Raw genomic sequence first — 17707 nt, forward strand, 5'->3', positions numbered from 1 at the left:
GAGCTAGCCGATAGTAGAACGTAACCCTCTAACCCACTATTACTAGAAATAACTCTTAGGGAATTCAAATAGAAAGTACAAGACTCAACTGGTTCAGTGTGCATTTCTGATGATGGAAATGTAGCAATTCGTTTAAAACAATCAAGGAAAACATGATGCTTGGACAACCAATCTAGACCTAAGATAATATCTAAACCACACAAAGGCAAACAAACCAGGTCATGTATAAAAGTCCTAGCCTCAATAACAAAAGGCACCTGTTGACATACTTGACTAGTCAAGGCATTTTGAGATGTGGGTGTACGAACAATTAGATTATAATCTAACATGGTGAAATCTAATCCCAACTCATGCGCAACAGTCTCAGAAATAAATGAATGTGATGCACCAGAGTCATACAGTACAGTTAAGAGTCGAGATTTGACATAACACTGACCTTGAATTAGGGAGTCTGATTTCATTGCGTTATCAGCAGTCATAGCAAACACACGTCCTTGCTGTCGCGGCCTATCTATTCCTTGTACTGGCTTCTTCGGACAGTCCTTAGCCATATGTCCAGGCTGACCACAAGAAAAACAGATAACACTTGTAAGCTGACAAGGTCTACCTCCATGCTCCTTTCTGCACTGCCTACATACTGGTCGCATCTGCGCCTGCTGAGGTCGCTTACCCATATCCTGTCTCATTCTTCCTCCATTTCCTCCTATAGGACGTGCATGAACATTTCTATTCTGATTGTACCTTCGTGAAGGCATTGCTCCCTGCTTAAAATTCCTTCCCTGAGGAGCTGTATACCGATTATAATTCTGAAAAGAAGATCCTGGGCAATTCATCCGAGCTGCAGCTATCTTCTTAGCACAGTCCTCTACAAGCTGACTCTTATTAACCAACTCCGCAAAATTCCGTATTTCCAATGGAACCACTGAGTTCAACAAATCTTCACGGAGTCCCTGATGAGCGGATAATTTGTACGCTTTTTGGCATTGTTTTTAGTATGTTTTTAGTAGGATCTAGTTACTTTTAGGGATGTTTTCATTAGTTTTTATGTTAAATTCACATTTCTGGACTTTACTATGAGTTTGTGTGTTTTTCTGTGATTTCAGGTATTTTCTGGCTGAAATTGAGGGACTTGAGCAAAAATCAGATTCAGAGGTTGAAGAAGGACTGCTGATGCTGTTGGATTCTGACCTCCCTGCACTCAAAGTGGATTTCTGGAGCTACAGAACTCAAAATGGCGCGCTTCCAATTGCGTTGGAAAGTAGACATCCAGGGCTTTCCATCAATGTATAATAATCCATACTTTGGCCGAGTTTAGACGACGTAAAAGGGCGTTGAACACCAGTTCTACGCTGCTGTCTGGAGTTAAACGCCAGAAACAAGTCACAAACCAGAGTTGAACGCCAGAAATACGTTACAACCTGGCGTTCAACTCCAGAAAGAGCCTCTACACGTGTAACATTCAAGCTCAGCCGAAGCACACACCAAGTGGGCCCCGGAAGTGGATTTATGCATCAATTACTTACTTCTGTAGACCCTAGTAGCTAGTTTATTATAAATAGGACTTTTTACTATTGTATTAGACATCTTTGGAATCTTTGAACATCTTTTGATCTATTGATCACGTTTGGGGGCTGGCCAGTCGGCCATGCCTGGACCTTCTTCACTTATGTATTTTCAACGGTAGAGTTTCTACACTCCATAGATTAAGGTGTGGAGCTCTGCTGTTCCTCAAAGATTAATGCAAAGTACTACTATTTTTCTATTCAATTCAACTTGTTCCGCTTCTAAGATATTCATTCGCACTTCAACCTGAAGGTGATGAACGTGACAATCATCATCATTCCTTATGAACGCGTGCCTGACAACCACTTCCGTTCTACCTTAGATTGAATGAGTATCTCTTAGATCTCTTAATCAGAATCTTCGTGGTGTAAGTGATGAGCGGATATTTTATACGCTTTTTGGGTTTAATTTCATATAGTTTTTAGTATGTTTTAGTGAGTTTTTAGTTTTTTTCCATTAGTTTTTAGGAAAAATTCATATTTCTGGACTTTACTATGAGTTGTGTGTTTTTCTGTAATTTCAGGTATTTTTCTGGCTGAAATTGAGGGAGTTGAGCAAAAATCAGATTCAGGCTGAAAAAGGACTGCTGATGCTGTTGGATTCTGACCTCCCTGCACTCAAAGTGGATTTTCTGGAGCTATAGAACTCAAAATGGCGCGCTTCCAATTGCGTTGGAAAGTAGACATCCAGGGCTTTCCAGCAATATATAATAGTCCATACTTTGCTCAAGGATAGACGACGTAAACTGGCGTTTAACGCCAGTTCTCTGCCCAATTCTGGCGTCCAGCGCCAGAAAAGGATTAAAAGTTGGAGTTCAACACCAGAAATGGATCCAAACCTGGCGTTGAACGCCCAAAACAGTCTTATGCACGTGAATTGTTTAAGTCTCAGCCACAGCACACACCAAGTGGGCCCCAGAAGTGGATCTCTGCACCATCTGTCATAGTCTACTCACTTTTTGTAAACCTAGGCTACTAGTTTAGTATTTAAACAACTTTTAGAAACTTATTTTGGGGGGCATGACATTTTAGACCTGAACTTTGTACTCTTTGACGGCATGAGTCTCTAAACTCCATTGTTGGGGGTGAGGAGCTCTGCTGTGTCTCAATGAATTAATGCAAGTATTTCTGTTTTCTATTCAAACATGCGTGTTCCTATCTAAGATATCCATTCGTGCCTAACTATGGAGAAGGTGATGATCAGTGACACTCATCACCTTTCTCAATCCACGAACGTGTGTCTGACAATCACCTCCGTTCTACATCAGATTGAATGAATATGTCTTAGATTCCTTAATCAGAATCTCCGTGGTATAAGCTAGATTGATGGCGGCATTCATGAGAATCCAGAAAGTCTAAACCTTGTCTGTGGTATTCCGAGTAGGATTCAAGGATTGAATGACTGTGACGAGCTTCAAACTCGCGAGTGCTGGGGATGTAAAAGGAGGGTGAATCCTATTCTAGCATGATCGGGAACCTCAGATGATTAGCCGTGCTGTGACAGAGCATTTGGACCATTTTCACAAGAGGAGGGGATGTAACCATTGACAACGGTGATGCCCCAACACACAGCTTGCCATAGAAGGACGTGCGTGTGTGAATCAGAGGACAGAGGAAAACAGAGATTCAGAAGACAAAGCATCTCCAAAACTCCAACATATTCTCCATTACTACATAACAAGTAATCTTTAACCCATGCTCTCTTGTTTATTCGCAATTCAACTGATAAACACAATTGACTTCCTGACTGAGAATTGCAAGATAACCATAGATTGCTTCAAACCAACAATCTCCGTGGAATTCGACCCTTACTCACGTAAGGTATTACTTGGACGACCCAGTGCACTTGCTGGTTAGTGGTACGAGTTGTGAAAAGTGTGATTCACAATTCGTGCACCAAGTTTTTGGCGCCGTTGCTGGGGATTGTTTGAGTTTGAACAACTGACGGTTTATTTTGTTGCTTAGATTAGGAAAATTTTTCTTTTTAGTTTAAAGTCTCTTATTATTGTTCTTGGTTACAAATATCCTTCTTCAAAACAAGTGTTACATTTACTGCCCAATTGGCTAGAGCGTTGGTCTAAGTCCGTGGCAGTTTGGTACACTCTTTTTAAAATCTTTTTCAAAAATAATATTTTCTCTATTAAATTTTGTGCCAAACTTTAAGTTTGGTGTTTTCTTGTTGATTTCCCTTTGATTTTCGAAAATTTTAGTTGGTTTTCTAAAAATTTTAAGTTTGGTGTTCCTTGGTGTTTTCTCTCCAAAATTTTCGAAAACTAGGAGCATTGGATAAAAAAAAAAATTTTAAATCTTGTGCTATTTTATTATTTTTCTCTTTCCTCACTAAATTCAAAAATATCTTTTCTCTCTATTTATAAAACAAATTTTCGAAAATTATTTTCTAAAAATTCAGATCTTTTTTTTCAAAATTTAAAATCTTTTCCAAATCATACCTTTTTCAAAACTTCCTAACCACTTCCTCTCTCCCCAATTTTTTTCGAAAATATTCACCTGTTTTTTTTCTTTCTCTTTATTTTTTTATTTATTTTCTAAATAAGTAAATAAATAAATAAATAAAAAGAAATTTTTTTATTTGACATCATCTCTCTTTCTCCATCATGGATATAAGTGGAAATGAACAGTCCAGGAGGACTCTGGGTCTTATGCTAACCCTTCTACTACTTCATATGGGAGTAGCATATGCATACCCTCCATTGGAGTCAGTAGCTTTGAGTTGAATCCTCAGCTCATTATCATGGTGCAGCAAAGCTGCCAGTATTCCGGTCTTCCACAGGAAGAACCTACAGAGTTTCTGGCACAATTTTTACAAATTGCTGACACAGTACATGATAAGGAAATAGATCAGGATGTCTACAGACTATTACTGTTTCCGTTTGCTGTAAAAGATCAAGCTAAGAGGTGGTTAAATAACCAACCTAAGGCCAGCATAAGGACATGGAAACAGCTGACAGAAAAATTCCTGAATCAATACTTTCCCCTAAAACGGATGACACAGTTAAGGCTGGACATCCAAGGCTTCAAACAAGGAGATAATTAATCTCTTTATGATGCCTGGGAGAGATATAGAGAGATGCTACAAAAATGCCCCTCTGAAATGTTTTCAGAGTGGGTTCAGTTAGACATCTTCTATTATGGGCTTGCAGATGGAGCTCAGATGTCTCTAGATTACTCAGCTGGTGGATCTATCCACATGAGAAAGACAATTGAAGAGGCTCAAGAGCTCATTGATACAGTTGCCAGGAATCAGCATCTGTACCTAAGCAGTGACCCTTCCATGAAAGAAAAGGTTAAAACAGCAACTGCTGAACTCAGTCCTGTAAAACAAGCTGCTGAATTCAATCAGCAATTGGACTTTCTAACAAAGCAGTTAGCCAAATTCAAAGATAGACTACAAGAGACAAGGATGGCTAATATAAATATGGAAGAACAATTAAATCAAACAAAGCAGCAGCTGTCAAGACAAATAACAGAAGAATGCCAAGCAGTTCAATTAAAGAAGTGGGAAAACATTAAATACCCCACCTCAAGGCAGCAAAGAGCTAAGGAATGAGCAAACCACCCAAAATTCACCTGAGGACAGTAAGAGCCAAGGGAAAAGTAATTCTGGCGTTAAAACGCCAAAAATTTGGTGGAAAGCTGGCACTGAACGCCCAGACCATGCCCAAGACTGGCGTTCAACGCCAGTAACAAGCAAGGACTGGCGTTCAATGCCAGAAACAAGTAAGGATCTGGCGTTGAATGCCCAAAATGGGCAAGATCTGGCGCTAAACGCCCAAAATGGGCATAGTTCTAGCGTTCAGACGCCAGGAACAGACAAGGAGTTGGCATCTCACGTCACTCCAGCTTCTAACTCTGGCACTCAATTGCCAGTGAGGGATCAGACACACACAAATACTGATAGCAACCCTCTAAAAAGGCTTCTTCAACCACTTCTGTAGGCAATAAACCTACAGCAACTAAGGTTGAAGAATATAAAGCCAAGATACCTTATCCTCAAAAACTCAGGAAAGAGGAGCAGGATAAGCAATTTGCTCGCTTTGCAGATTATCTCAGGACTCTTGAAATAAAGATTCCATTTGCAGAAGCACTTGAGCAAATACCTTCTTATGCCAAGTTCATGAAAGAGATCTTGAGTCATAAAAAGGATTGGAGAGAAACAGAAAGAGTTCTCCTCACTGAAGAATGCAGTGCGGTCATTCTGAAGAGCTTCCCTGAAAATCTTAAAGACCCTGAGAGTTTTCTGATACCATGTATATTAGAAGGTCAATGCACCAAGACAGCTTTATGCGATCTTGGGGCAAGCATCAACCTAATACCTGCATCCACTATCAGAAAGCTTGGCTTAACTGAAGAAGTTAAACCAACCCGGATATGTCTCCAACTTGCTGATGGCTCCACTAAATACCCATCAGACGTGATTGAAGACATGATTGTCAGAGTTGGGCCATTCGCCTTTCCCACTGACTTTGTTGTGCTGGAAATGGAGGCGCACAAGAGTGCTACTCTCATTCTAGGAAGACCCTTCATAGCAACTGGACGATCCCTCATTGACGTCCAACAGGGGGAAATAACCCTGAGAGTCAATGATGATGAGTTTAAGTTGAACGCTGTTAAAGCCATGCAGCATCCTGACACATCAAAAGACTGCATGAAAGTTGATCTTATTGACTCTTTGGTAGAAGAGATCAACATGGCTGAGAGTCTCGAATCAGAGTTGGAAAACATCTTTAAAGATGTTCAGCCTGATTTAGAGGATTCAGAGGACATGAAAGAGCCTCTGAAATTTCTTCTGGAAGAAGAAAAACCTCCTAAACCCGAGCTCAAGCCATTACCACCATCCTTGAAATATGCATTTCTGGGAGAAGGTGACACTTTTCCAGTGATTATAAGCTCTGCTTTAAATCCACAGGAAGAGGAAGTACTTATTCAAGTGCTAAGGACACACAAGACAGCTCTTGGGTGGTCCATAGGTGACCTTAAGGGCATAAGCCCAGCTAGATGCATGCACAAAATCTTATTGGAGGATAATGCTAAACCGGTGGTTCAACCACAGAGACGGCTAAATCCAGCCATGAAGGAAGTGGTGCAGAAAGAGGTCACCAAATTACTAGAGGTTGGGATTATTTATCCTATTTCTGATAGCCCTTGGGTGAGCCCTATCCAAGTCGTCCCAAAAAAGGGAGGCATGACAGTGATTCATAATGAAAAAAATGAACTGGTTCCTACAAGAACAGTTACAGGGTGGCGCATGTGTATTGACTACAGAAGGCTCAATACAGCCACCAGAAAGGATCATTTTGCTTTACCATTAATAGACCAGATGCTAGAAAGACTAGCAGGTCATGATTATTACTGCTTTTTGGACGGCTACTCAGGCTATAACCAGATTGCAGTAGATCCTCAGGATCAAGAGAAAACAGCATTCACATGTCCATCTGGAGTGTTTGCTTATAGAAGGATGCCATTTGGGCTGTGTAATGCGCCTGCAACCTTCCAGAGATGCATGCTCTCTATTTTCTCTGATATGGTGGAAAAATTTCTAGAAGTCTTCATGGATGACTTTTCAGTATATGGAGACTCATTCAGCTCCTGTCTTGATCACCTGAAACTTGTTCTGAAAAGATGCCAAGAAACCAACCTAGTTTTAAACTAGGAAAAATGTCACTTCATGGTGACTGAAGGGATTGTTCTTGGGCATAAAATCTCAAACAAGGGAATAGAGGTGGATCAAGCAAAAATAGAGGTAATTGAAAAATTACCACCACCTGCCAATGTTAAGGCAATCAGAAGCTTTCTGGGGCATGCAGGATTCTATAGGAGGTTTATAAAGGATTTTTCAAAAATCGCAAAACCTCTAAGAAATCTGCTAGCTGCTGACACGCCATTTGTGTTTGACACAGAGTGCCTGTAGGCGTTTGAAACGCTGAAAGCTAAGCTGGTCACAGCACCAGTTATTTCTGCACCAGACTGGACATTACCATTTGAGCTAATGTGTGATGCCAGTGACCACGCCATTGGTGCAGTGTTGGGACAGAGGCATGACAAGCTTCTGCACGTCATTTATTACGCTAGTCGCGTTCTAAATGATGCCCAGAAGAATTACACAACCACAGAAAAAGAATTACTTGCAGTGGTTTACGCCATTGACAAGTTCAGATCATACTTAGTAGGATCAAAAGTGATTGTGTATACTGATCATGCTGCTCTTAAATATTTACTCACAAAGCAGGATTCAAAACCCAGGCTCATCAGATGGGTGTTGCTTCTGCAAGAGTTTGATATAGAAATAAGAGACAGAAAAGGGACAGAGAACCAAGTGGCTGATCATCTGTCCCGGATAGAGCCAGTAGAAAGGACGCCCCTCCCCTCTCTTGAGATCTCTGAGACTTTTCCGAATGAGCATTTATTTGCCATTCAGGAAACACCATGGTTTGCCGATATTGCAAACTATAAAGCTACAAGGTTCATACCCAAGGAGTACAACAGGATACAAAAAAAGAAATTAATTACTGATGCAAAGTACTACTTGTGGGATGAACCCTATCTCTTTAAGAGATGTGCAGACGGAATAATCCGTAAGTGTATGCCTAGAGAAGAAGCACAGAGGATCCTATGGCATTGCCATGGATCTCAATATGGAGGCCATTTCGGAGGTGAGCGAACAGCCACCAAGGTCCTCCAATGTGGCTTCTACTGGCCTACACTCTACAGAGATTCCCGAGAGTTTGTACGTAACTGTGACAGTTGCCAGAGAGCTGGTAATTTGCCTCACAGTTACGCCATGCCTCAACAAGGAATCTTGGAGATTGAGTTGTTTGATGTATGGGGTATTGATTTCATGGGGCCTTTCCCACCATCATACTCAAACACTTATATTCTGGTGGCAGTTGACTATGTATCAAAATGGGTTGAGGCCATTGCCACACCCACCAATGATACTAAAACAGTGCTGAAGTTCCTCCAGAAACATATCTTTAGCAGGTTTGGTGTCCCTAGAGTACTAATCAGTGATGGGGGCACTCACTTCTGCAATAAACAGCTTTACTCTGCCATGGTTCGGTATGGAATTCGCCATAAGGTGGATATTCCATATCATCCACAAACTAATGGGCAAGCTGAAGTCTCTAACAGAGAATTAAAGAGAATCCTAGAACGGACAGTAAGTACCCGGAGAAAGGATTGGGCACGGAGCTTGGATGATGCTCTGTGGGCTTACAGAACAACATTCAAGACCCCTATAAGGACCTCTCCATACCAACTTGTGTATGGTAAGGCAGGCAACCAGATTCCTAAACTTTGATGCCAAATTAGCAGGAGAAAAAAGATTGCTCCAGCTAAATGAGCTAGAGGAATTCAGATTCACAGCTTTCGAAAATGCCAAGCTTTATAAAGAGAAATAAAAAAAGTGGCATGACAGAAAGCTGTCATCTAGAATCTTTGAACCAGGACAAAAGGTTCTGTTGTTCAACTCTAGGCTCAGGCTATTCCCCGGGAAACTGAAATCCCGGTGGAGGGGACCATATGTGATTACAAGTATATCACCATATGGTTATGTGGAGCTTCAGGATATTGATTCTGATAAGAAGTTCATTGTCAATGGACAGAGAATCAAGCACTATCTTGAAGGCAACGTTGAGCAAGAGTGCCCAAGGCTGAAGCTAGATTAAAAGCTCAGCAAGGTCTAGCTAAAGACAATAAAGAAGCGCTTGCTGGGAGGCAACCCAGCCATGGGGCATCAATCCTCTAAGCATTTTGCCATATTTTTATTTTTATTTGTTTATATAGAGTTCATTGATAACAAGGTAAAGAATCAATTGCATAAGTTCACAGGGTTACAGAATGAATCTGCACACAAAACAGAGAAAAAGAGCCCACTGGCAAGAAAACGCCAGTAAGAGCCTATTTTGGGCGTTCAGCGCCCAAAAGGGGCAGCCAGTGGGCGCTGAACGCCAGTAAGGATAGCAATCTGGCGTTCAACGCCAGAAAAGGGCAACAACTGGGCATTGAACGCCCAGGAGAGCAGCATTTGGGCGTTGAACGCCCAAAACAGGCAGTGTTTGGGCGTTCAAACGCCAGGATAGTGGGGAGGAGGTAAAAATCATTCTTCTTCATATTTTTTCATTCTAATTTTAAAATTCCATGTTTTTAATTCATGATTTCTTGCATAAACATGTTAAGAACCTTAATTTCGAACATCCCTCTTTAAAAATATCAAATGTATCTTAATCCATAAGCACTAAGCCTCTTTGCAAATTCAATCCAACTCTTTTCAAATCCTTTTTTTAAAACAAATCTATCTTTTCAACTCATCAATATCTTTTTCGAAATCTCCAATTTATCTTTTTCAAAATCTAGATCTATCTTTTTCAAAAATCTTTCATATCTTTTCAATTTTAAACTATATCCTCTCTTATCATATCTTCTATCTTATCTTTTCCAAATCAATCTTTTTTATCATATCTTTATCTCTTTTTTCGAAAACCCACCCCCCCTCCTTTTAAATTTGGGTTCGGCCTCCCTCCCCTTCCATCAACAATTGCACCTAGCTCTCCTTCTATCCCTCTCCTTTCTTTTCTTTTGCTTGAGGACAAGAAAACCTCTAAGTTTGGTGTGTTTATCCGCGATCACTAAGATCATGGCTCCTAAAGGAAAACAACCCACTCCAAGAGGCAAGAAAGAGAGCGTTCCAAAACCACTTTGGAATCAAGGGAAGTTCTTATCTAAAGAACATTCAGACCATTATAACAAAATAATGGGTCTGAGATCAGTGATCCAAGAAGTTAGATTCGATCTGAAAGAAGATGAATATCCGGAGATCCAGGAGCAAATTCGAATCAGGAACTGGGAAGTCCTAGCTAATCCTGAAACGAAAGTAGGGAGGAACATGGTTCAGGAGTTCTATGCTAATATGTGGCAAACTGACAAGTAGAAACTATCTGGGACTGCTTTCTATGACTATCGGACCGTGGTCAGAGGAAAGATTGTTCATACCCACCCTGACAGGATCAGGGAGATCTTAAAGCTACCTCAGCTGAAACATGATCCAGACTCCTTCAACAGGAGAATAATGAGAACAGACAAGGGCCTGGATAAGATTCTAGAGGACATATGTATCCCTGGAGCCAGGTGGACCACCAACACAAAGGGTGTTCCAAATCAACTCAAGAGAGAAGATCTCAAACCAGTCGCCAGAGAATGGCTGGACTTCATTGGGCATTCTCTATTGTCCACTAGCAACCGTTCTGAAGTAACTGTTAAAAGAGCAGTGATGATCCATTGCATCATGATGGGAAAAGAAGTGGAAGTTCATCAGCTAATCTCAGCTGAACTCTACAAAATTGCTAACAAAAATTCTAAAGAGGCCAGGTTGGCTTATCCAAGCGTGATTTCTCTGCTCTGCAAGGACGCTGGAGTAAGGATGGGAATAACTGAGTATATCTCAGTTGAGAAACCAATAACCAAAGCATCAATGGAAAAATAACAAGCACAGGATGATCCCACCAAGAAGAAAACACAGGAATTTCTCCCAGAAATCCCTCAATCTGAATACTGGGAGTATCTTGAGACGTCTGTTACCAAGATACGGGAAGCTATGGAACAAATAATAAAAGAACAGAAGGAACACAGTCAAATTCTTACCTATATGTTTAAAGAACAAGAGGAGCAAGGGCGTGACTTAAGGGAATTGAAGCGCCAGAAGTTATCCCTTGAAGGACCAAGCACCCCACGGATCAGAGGAACATCCACTTCCCAGAACAAAGGTTGTTAAATTCTAATTTCTGCTTTAACTCTATGATAGTGTCATTATAGAAGTTCACCTTAGGAGTCATATAGTAGTAATTAGTATCTATTTTGATTTTATCTCCAATTAAGCCATAGTTTATTTTTCTCATCATCAGCAAACATGAATAAAATAGTAGATCTTTTAAATAAGAGGCAATAAAATTTCGAGTTTTTAAAGAGAAATTCTAATTAGTTACATGTGGTGGCAATACTTTCTGTCTTCTGAATGAATGCTTGAATAGTGCATATGTCTTTTGAATTTGTTGTTTAAGACTGTTAAAAATGTTGGCTCTTGAAAGAATGATGAACATGAGACATGTTATTGATAATCTGAAAAATCATAAAAATGATTCTTGAAGCAAGAAAAAGCAGCAAAAAAAAAAGCCAATAACCCTTAAAACCAAAAGGCAAGGGTAATAAAAAGGATCCCAAGGCTTTGAGCATCAGTGGATAGGAGGGCCTAAGGGAATAGAATCCTGGCCTAAGCGGCTAAACCAAGCTGTCCCTAACCATGTGCTTGTGGCGTGAAGGTGTCAAGTGAAAACTTGAGACTGAGCGGTTAAAGTCAAGGTCCAAAGCAGAAAGAAGAGTGTGCTTAAGAACTCTGGACACCTCTAATTGGGGACTTTAGCAAAGCTGAGTCACAATCTAAAAGGTTCACCCAATTATGTGTCTGTGGCATTTATGTATCCGGTGGTAATACTGGAAAACAAAGTGCTTAGGGCCACGGCCAAGACTCATGAAATAGCTGTGTTCAAGAATCATCATACTGAAATAGGAGAATCAATAACACTATCTGAATTCTAAGTTCCTATAGATGCCAATCACTCTGAACTTCAATGGATAAAGTGAGATGCCAAAACTGTTCGGAAGCAAAAAGCTACTAGTCCCGCTCATCTAATTAGAATCTGAGCTTCACTCAAAACTCTGAGATATTATTGCTTCTCAACCTAATAGTCTTCTATTTTATTTGTCTAGTTGCTTGAGGACAAGCAACAGTTTAAGTTTGGTGTTGTGATGAGCGGATATTTTATACGCTTTTTGGGGTTAATTTCATATAGTTTTTAGTATGTTTTAGTGAGTTTTTAGTTTGTTTCCAATAGTTTTTAGGAAAAATTCATATTTCTGGACTTTATTATGAGTTGTGTGTTTTTCTGGAATTTCAGGTATTTTTCTGGCTGAAATTGAGAGAGTTGAGCAAAAATCTGATTCAGGCTGAAAAAGGACTGCTGATGCTGTTGGATTCTGACCTCCCTGCACTCAAAGTGGATTTTCTCGAGATACAGAACTCGAAATGGCGCGCTTCCAATTGAGTTGGAAAGTAGACATCCAGGGCTTTCCAGCAATATATAATAGTCCATATTTTGCTCAAGGATAGATGACGTAAACAGGTGTTCAACACCAGTTCTCTGCCCAATTCTGGCGTCCAGCGCCAGAAAAGGATTAAAAGTTGGAGTTCAACGCCAGAAATGGATCCAAACCTGGCGTTGAACGCCCAAAACAGCCTTATGCACGTGAATTGTTTAAGTCTCAGCCCCAGCACACACCAAGTGGGCCCCAGAAGTGGATCTCTGCACCATCTGTCATAGTCTACTCACTTTTTGTAAACCTAGGCTACTAGTTTAGTATTTAAACAACTTTTAGAAACTTATTTTGGGGGGCATGACATTTTAGACCTGAACTTTGTACTCTTTGACGGCATGAGTCTCTAAACTCCATTTTTGGGGGTGAGGAGCTCTGCTGTGTCTCAATGAATTAATGCAAGTATTTCTGTTTTCTATTCAAACATGCGTGTTCCTATCTAAGATATCCATTCGCGCCTAACTATGGAGAAGGTGATGATCAGTGACACTCATCACCTTTCTCAATCCACAAACGTGTGTCTGACAATCACCTCCGTTCTACATCAGATTGAATGAATATCTCTTAGATTCCTTAATCAGAATCTCCGTGGTATAAGCTAGATTGATGGCGGCATTCATGAGAATCCGGAAAGTCTAAACCTTGTCTGTGGTATTCCGAGTAGGATTCAGGGATTGAATGACTGTGACGAGCTTCAAACTCGCGAGTGCTGGGCGTAGTGACAGACGCAAAAGGAGGGTGAATCCTATTCCAGCATGATCGGGAACCTCAGATGATTAGCCGTGCTGTGACAGAGCATTTGGACCATTTTCACAAGAGGAGGGGATGTAGCCACTGACAACGGTGATGCCCTTCCATAAAGCCAGCCATAGAAAGGAGTAAGACTGATTGGATGAAGACAGCAGGAAAGCGGAGGTTCAGAGGAACGATTGCATCTCCATACGCTTATCTGAAATTCTCACCAATGATTTACATAAGTATTTCTATCCTTCTTTTATTACTACATTTCGAAAACTACATAACTATTTTATATCCACCTGACTGAGATTTACAAGGTGACCATAGCTTGCTTCATACCAACAATCTCCGTGGGATTCGACCCCTACTCACGTAAGGTATTACTTGGACGACCCAGTGCACTTGCTGGTTAGTTATGCGAAGTTGTGAAGATATGTTTAGACCATGGTTCTATGCATCCGTTTTTGGTGCCATCGCCAGGGAATCAATTTCGAACAATAATTCACAACCTGAGTAACAATTTCGCATACCAAGTTTTTGGCACCGTTGCCGGGGATTGTTCGAGTTTGGACAACTGACGGTTCATCTTGTTGCTCAGATTAGGTAATTTTCTTTTTGTTTTATTTTCAAAAATATTTTTAAAAAAAATCTTTCAAAAATTTCTCCTTTGTTTTCGAAAAAAATTTTAAAATAAAAATGTTTTGAAAAATATGTTTTTCTTCAGAATTTTTAAGAATGAATTCTAGTGTTTCATGAAACATGTTGAATCCTATCTGGCTGTAAAGCCATACCCAAACTGCTTTGGGATTAGTCTTCAACTAATCACCTCAATGGATGTAATGTACATGCTAGAGCTTGGCTGGCTGTTAAGCCATGCCTAACCCTCAGATTGGAGCTTTAGACTAAGAATTGAAGATTCCTGGAATTCATATTGAAAATTTTGGAATCCTTATTTTTGTTTTTCAAATAATTTTCGAAAAAAATACAAAAAAATTAGAAAATCATAAAAATCAAAAATATTTTTTGTGTTTCTTGTTTGAGTCTTGAGTCATGTTATAAGTTTGGTGTCAATTGCATGTTCATCTTGCATTTTTCGAAAAAATTCATGCATTCATAGTGTTCTTCATGATCTTCAAGTTGTTCTTGGTAAGTCTTCTTGTTTGATCTTTGCATTTGCATGTTTTGTGTCTTTTCTTGTTTTTCATATGCATTCTTGAATTCTTAATGTCTAAGAATTAAAGAATTCTAAGTTTGGTGTCTTGCATGTTTTCTTTGCATTAAAAATTTTTCAAAAATGTGTTCTTGATGTTCATCATGATCTTCATAGTGTTCTTGGTGTTCATCTTGACATTCATAGCATTCTTGCATGCATTCATTGTTTTGATCCATAACTTTCATGCATTGCATCATTTTTCTTGTTTTTTCTCTCTCATCATAAAAATTCAAAAATCAAAAAAATATATCTTTCCCTTTTTCTCTCTTAAAATTTTGAAAATTAGATTTGACTTTTTCAAAAATTTTTAAAAGCTAGTTGTTTTTATGAGTCAAATCAAATTTTCAACTTAAAAATCTTATCTTTTTCAAAATCTTTTTCAAAAATCAAATCTTTTTCATTTTTCTTAGTTATTTTCGAAAATTACAAAAATATTTTTCAAAAACCTTTTTCTTATATCAAATTTTCGAAAATAACAATAACAATTAATGTTTTGATTCAAAAATTTCAAGTTTGTTACTTGCTTGTTAAGAAAGATTCAAACTTTAAGTTCTAGAATCATATTTTGTGATTTCTTGTGAATCAAGTCATTAATTGTGATTTTAAAAATCAAATCTTTTTCAAAACTAATTTCAATCATATGTTTTCAAAAATATCTTCTTATCTTACCTTTTCAAAAATTTGATTTCAAAATATCTTTCCCAACTTCCTAACTTCTTATCTTTACAAATTTGTTTCAACTAACTAACTAACTTTTTGTTTGTTTCTTATGCTTTTCAAAACTACCTAACTAACTCTCTCTCTCTAATTTTCGAAAATATCTTCCCTCTTTTTCAAAAATTCTTTTTAATTAACTAATTAATTTAATTTTTTTATTTTAATTTTCGAAAATTACTAACCTTTTTCAAAAACTATTTTCGAAAATTACTAACTCTTTTTCAAAAATTATTTTCGAAAATCCTCTCCCTCTCTCATCTTATTCTATTTATTTATTCATCTACTAACATCTCTTCCTCACATCACTCACCAAATTCGAACCCCCACTTCTATCTGTGTTCGAATTTTTTCTTCTTTTCTTCTTCTACTAACAATAAGGAACCTCTTTACTGTGACATAGAGGATTCCTCTTCTTTTCTTGTTCTCTTCTCTTTCTTATGAGCAGGAACAAATAAAAAGGCATTCTTGTTGAAGCTGATCCAGAACCTGAAAGGACTCTGAAGAGAAAACAAAGAGAAGCTAAATTACAACAATCCAGAGACAACCTTATTGAAAATTTCAAACAAGTAAAGGAGATGGCAGCCGAACCCAACAACAATAATGCAAGGAGGATGCTTGGTGACTTTACTGCACCTAATTCCAATTTACATGGAAGAAGCATCTCCATTCCTACCATGGGAGCAAACAACTTTGAGCTGAAACCTCAACTAGTTTCTCTGATGCAGCAGAACTGCAAGTTTCATGGACTTCCATCGGAAGATCCTTTTCAGTTCTTAACTGAATTCTTGCAGATCTATGATACTGTTAAGACTAATGGAGTAGATCCTGAAGTTTACAGGCTCATGCTTTTCCCTTTTGCTGTAAGAGACAGAGCTAGAATATGGTTGGACTCTCAACCCAAAGACAGCCTGAACTCTTGGGATAAGCTGGTCACGGCTTTCTTAGCCAAGTTCTTTCCTCCTCAAAAGCTGAGCAAGCTTAGAACTGATGTTCAAACCTTTAGACAAAAAGAAGGTGAATCCCTCTATGAAGCTTGGGAAAGATACAAACAGCTGACCAAAAAGTGTCCTTCTGACATGCTTTCAGAATGGACCATCCTGGATATATTCTATGATGGTTTATCTGAGCTATCAAAGATGTCATTGGATACTTCTGCAGGTGGATCCATTCACCTAAAGAAAATGCCTGCAGAAGCTCAAGAACTCATTGACATGGTTGCTAATAACCAGTTCATGTACACTTCTGAGAGGAATCCTGTGAGTAATAGGACGCCTCAGAAGAAGGGAGTTCTTGAAGTTGATACTTTAAATGCCATATTGGCTCAGAACACAATATTGACTCAGCAAGTCAATATGATTTCTCAGAGTCTGAATGGAATGCAAGCTGCATCCAACAGTACTCAAGAGGCTTCATATGAAGAAGAAGCTTATGATCCTGAGAACCCTGCAATAGCAGAGGTAAATTACATGGGTGAACCATATGGAAACACCTATAATCCATCATGGAGAAATCATCCAAATCTCTCATGGAAGGATCAAAGGCCTCAACAAGGCTTTAATAATGGTGGAAGAAACAGGTTTAACAATAATAAACCTTTTCCATCATCCACTCAGCAACAGACAGAGAACTCTGAACAAAATACCTCTAATTTAGCAAACTTAGTCTCTGATCTATCCAAGGCCACTGTAAGTTTCATGAATGAAACAAGGTCTTCCATTAGAAATTTGGAAGCACAAGTGGGCCAACTGAGTAAAAGGATCACTGAAATCCTTCCTAGTACTCTCCCAAGCAATACAGAAGAGAATCCAAAAGGAGAGTGCAAGGCCATTGACATAAGCACCATGGCCGAACCTGTAAGGGAAGGAGAGGACATGAATCCCAAGGAGGAAGACCTCTTGGGACGTCAAGTGATCAATAAGGAGCTTCCCTCTGAGGAACCAAAGGACTCTGAGGCTCATCTAGAGACCATAGAGATTCCATTGAACCTCCTTATGCCATTCATGAGCTCTGATGAGTATTCCTCTTCTGAAGAGAATGAGGATGTTACTGAAGAGCAAGCTGCCAAGTTCCTTGGTGCAATCATGAAGCTAAATGCCAAATTATCTGGCATTGATACTTGGGAAGATGAACCTCCCTTGTTCACCAATGAACTAAGTGATCTGGATCAACTGACATTGCCTCAGAAGAGACAGGATCCTGGAACGTTCATAATACCTTGTACTATAGGCACCATGATCTTTAAGGCTCTATGTGACCTTGGTTCAGGGATAAACCTCATGCCCCTCTCTGTAATAGAGAAACTGGGAATCTATGG

General features: G+C 39.3%; 1 non-coding gene across 1 annotated transcript; it reads right to left on the minus strand.

Annotated features, from left to right (window-relative positions):
- Positions 1 to 16367: 16367 nt before the first annotated feature.
- On the minus strand, positions 16368 to 16475 carry LOC148577433 (small nucleolar RNA R71). The gene has a single exon (XR_015903502.1). It is a non-coding gene; the product is annotated as a small nucleolar RNA R71 (small nucleolar RNA).
- Positions 16476 to 17707: the final 1232 nt, after the last annotated feature.

The sequence above is a fragment of the Arachis ipaensis genome, chromosome B1 (genome assembly GCF_059453495.1).
Source record: "Arachis ipaensis isolate K30076 ecotype BB chromosome B1, ASM5945349v1, whole genome shotgun sequence".
NCBI classification, from domain to species: domain Eukaryota; kingdom Viridiplantae; phylum Streptophyta; class Magnoliopsida; order Fabales; family Fabaceae; genus Arachis; species Arachis ipaensis.